The following is a 3,900-nucleotide window of genomic DNA, read 5'->3' on the forward strand; positions in this document are numbered from 1 at the left end:
TAGAAACTGGCTAGAAATTGTTTTATTTAAAGTTCAAATGACATTATTGTCAACAATTGTAGACACCAAAGCCAGAGAAGTACTGTATTTTACATGACACAAACCTGTACCTGTGCAATGGATTAATTGCCATGTTCATTAGGAATAGCTTGACTCTTTTTTGTTTTTTTTTAGCTTGACTCTTAAAGGAGGCTAGAAACTGATTAAAAGAAACATCTCACTGAAAGTGGATTTTTATTAAAAGGGCTTTTACCTAAATATTCCTTAGGAAAATAAAAAATCTGCTGGTAGGCATAAAAAGAGTAAGAAAATGGCCCAGAAGAAAAACAGACCAATATTAAAAATAAGAATAGTTTATTGGAGACCTATGCCAGATAAAGTGATATTTATTCTTTAGTGAAAACTTGTATTTCTTTAAAACTTAGAACAATTTTGTTGTGTAAATTAAAAGGCTCTAACAACATACTACAAATTGAGTGCCTTAAACAACAGAAATTTATTCTCTCAAGTTTTGGAGGTTAGAAGTCCAAAATCAAAATGTCAACAGGGTTTGTTCCTTCTGAAGCCTGTGAGGAAAGAATCTCTTCCTGGTCTCTCTCTTGGCTTGTAGACGGCTGTCTTTTCCTTGCCTATTTATGTCTTCTTCTCTGTATGCATGTCTACCTCTGTGTCCAGATCTCCCCTTTTTTAACAAGAACACCACTCATATTGGATGAGGGGCCCTCCTTACTCCGGTATGAGCTATACTGAACTATTTACATCTGCAAGGACCCTATTTCCAAATAAGGTCAAGTTCTGAGAAACTGGGGCTTAAGACTTCAACACCTGAATTTTGGTGGGACACAATTCAGCCCATAACATCTCACGTCTTAATTTTGCTACAAACTTTTTATTTCTTCAGCAAATGCCTTTCTCAATGTGGCTATGTGGGCCCTTCACACCTAAGAGATTCAAACATATTCTTTAAGTTTCCATTTTCAAGAACATGAATGGCTTAGAATAAAGGTAAAGAAACTTGCCACCCTGTTGGCTATCTCTAAATAACATAACTAAAATGGCAAGGAGCTTGCCTTTATACTTTGGGTATCATATTTCTTCAATGCTTTTCCAGTGCCAATTGCAAAGAGAAACCCGCAAATCACCATTAACCGGCCCCTTAACAAATAAGTTCTTTGATCATGGTCTCACCAACAAGTCATGCAAATCCATGTTTTACTTCCTACCCATATCAAACCAACCTTTAGGTATTTTAGCTTCACTTTTAAGCCCTTACTCATGTTCATATTCCTAGTTTGTCTCTTTTCAAATATTTTCAAATCCTGTCCTTTGAGGGAACGCAAACTGCCAACTTATTCTTTTGCAGCTCTTTTCTATCTTATCTCTATTCTCTTTTGGAAATTTTTCATGATCTCAGTTTCTTCCTTAATTCAGTAGTCTCTAAGGTTCTCCAAAAGTGTCATGGTTTTTCACATCTAAAATAAGGTGATATTGCATAGGCAGAGCCACTGAAGGAAAATTAGGGCCTTTATATGGCTTCCACTGGTAATTCAAGTACCCCTCTCTAGAAAGTACAGAAAAAGATGTTGTATATGTAATTTATAGAAATCAGCCATTTGATTATCTCTCAAAGAATGCACAATGAATCTTTTTTTTTTTCTCCTATGACAGACAGTTCATGGGTATGACACACATTCACTACTTAGCTCCTGATCATTGATCTTTAATTAGAACTTTCCTAGTTATTTTTCAACTGGATGACCCAAAGAACAAGGACAATAGTACTCACCTGGCCTTCCAACCCTAATCCAGTCTCTAGACTATTATTGAGTTACTCTTTATAAAGTTCTGATCAAGAAAACCTACATTCATTCATTCATTCAACAAGTGTTTATAGAACAATCACTCTATGCCAGGCACTATTCCAGGTGCAGAAAATACAGTAGTGAAATAAAATCTCTGTGCTCATGACATTTAGGATCTTATGAGGGAAACATAATACATATAATAAGTAAATTAACTGTATATTAATTATACATTAGAAAGTGATAACTGCTATGGAGAAAAATGAGAAATGGAGTGTTACAAGTCATCTGAACAATAATGCAGTTACCAAAAGCCATTTTAAAAAAAGATTAAGAAATTCAACTACAAGGGAAATGACAACTTCTAAATGAGGGGAAAACCACTACAAACCATGTCAGAACACAACAAACTAGGTGAAAAATATTTGCAGTATATAAAAATATATGACCTCATGTATACAAAGTAAAATTTCAATCAAAGCTACATCAAAAAGCCTTTTATTAAACCTAACAGATTGGAAAATTCTGTTAAAAATTGAATTTCAAAAAGTTAAAAAGGTCTACAACAAACTCATTTGTCAGGGATGTGTAGACAGGGTGGCCTCATGGATTACTGATGGCATTATAAAATGATACATGCCCCCTTATTATACCTGGCAGTTACATTACCAGAAATTTACCTTTATCTATATATCCATAGGTATATCACTTATGTAAGGTGACATTTATACAAGGTTGTTTCTTGCATAATTGTTTGTCTTAGAAAAATATAGAAAACCATAAACAATTATCTATAAGGAACTTATTAATGATACATGTACATCTCCAAGAAGAAAAAAAATGGTGTATAAACAGTGAAAAATAAGAATCTATATCTGTATTTCCATAGAAATGCAAGAAGATACTAGTAATAGTAATAATGGTAATAAGTAAAAGTAAATAATAAATCACTTATGGTGTAGACAATTATATCCTAGTTGGATATAGGAGAAGGTACAAGGGAGAATTTACTTTTTACTTCATAATGCACCTTTATTTGTGAAATATGTGAATATAAGAACTATTCAAAAATACTTTTCTTGGAAAGAAACAGCATTTATTATTTAATCTGATGGATGACTTTTCACAAAATAATATAGCACAGGGGAAAATATTTCCTTCTCAAAAATAGTTATGTCCCTTGTAAATCAACCTTGTACTCTTAAAATGCATTTCTCAAAATCCTATATTAAATCCTAGAGTAATATGGAATACCCCTAAGTATACCCCATAAGAGTAAAGAAAAATTTGAGAAGGAGTGAATAAATTGTAATGAGATTTATTGAATAAGATAATTGGTTATCACCCTGATTTTCATGTGCTAGCTTCAATAACTGGTCAGTTGATTTTATTCCATAAGACAATAATATCATGGAAACATTAATCAGTCCAAGTCATACAGTGTGATTGAAATTTGCCCTGGTGCAAAGGATTTCTATGTTATTCTCTTCACTCTAATTTTCCTTCTTTTCCCATGTATGATTAAACTACCCTAAACTCCAATTCCACTACTGAGGGATATGCTTGATCTTTTTCCTTAAGTAGAAATGGGCACATTGGGAAACGCTAACATAATGAATAGTTGGTATCTTTTGTTCTAGCTTTATTTGGGAATAACTGGCTATACCCCTAAAAACTGTTTCTTTCTAAAAGTGTTAGACAAATGTCATAGAAGTATGAGATTTAAGGATGAATATCTGAAAAGAATAAAAGCAAAAATACAGGTAATGCAATAAACTCCTTTTTTTAACTTTCCTAAATTATGTTTGATGTTCAAAGAGAAAAGTGTAACATTGTCTGATGTGGACTTTAATATATGTGTGTACACAGAATATGTATGTAGTAGAAATATTTGACAATTACAATACTAAAAGAAGTGGATAACAGGATTAAAGTAAGGCCTCTACACTTAGTTGAAAAACATAGACACCAGTTGATCTTTGCAGTGATAGAATAGTTCTGTATAGTGATGGCGGTGGTGGTAACAGGAATCTATGTATGTGATAAAATGGCATAGAATTATACACACGCATTGCACTAGTGTCAGTTTCCTAGTTTT

The sequence above is a fragment of the Eubalaena glacialis genome, chromosome 2 (assembly GCF_028564815.1).
Source record: "Eubalaena glacialis isolate mEubGla1 chromosome 2, mEubGla1.1.hap2.+ XY, whole genome shotgun sequence".
Classification (NCBI taxonomy): domain Eukaryota; kingdom Metazoa; phylum Chordata; class Mammalia; order Artiodactyla; family Balaenidae; genus Eubalaena; species Eubalaena glacialis.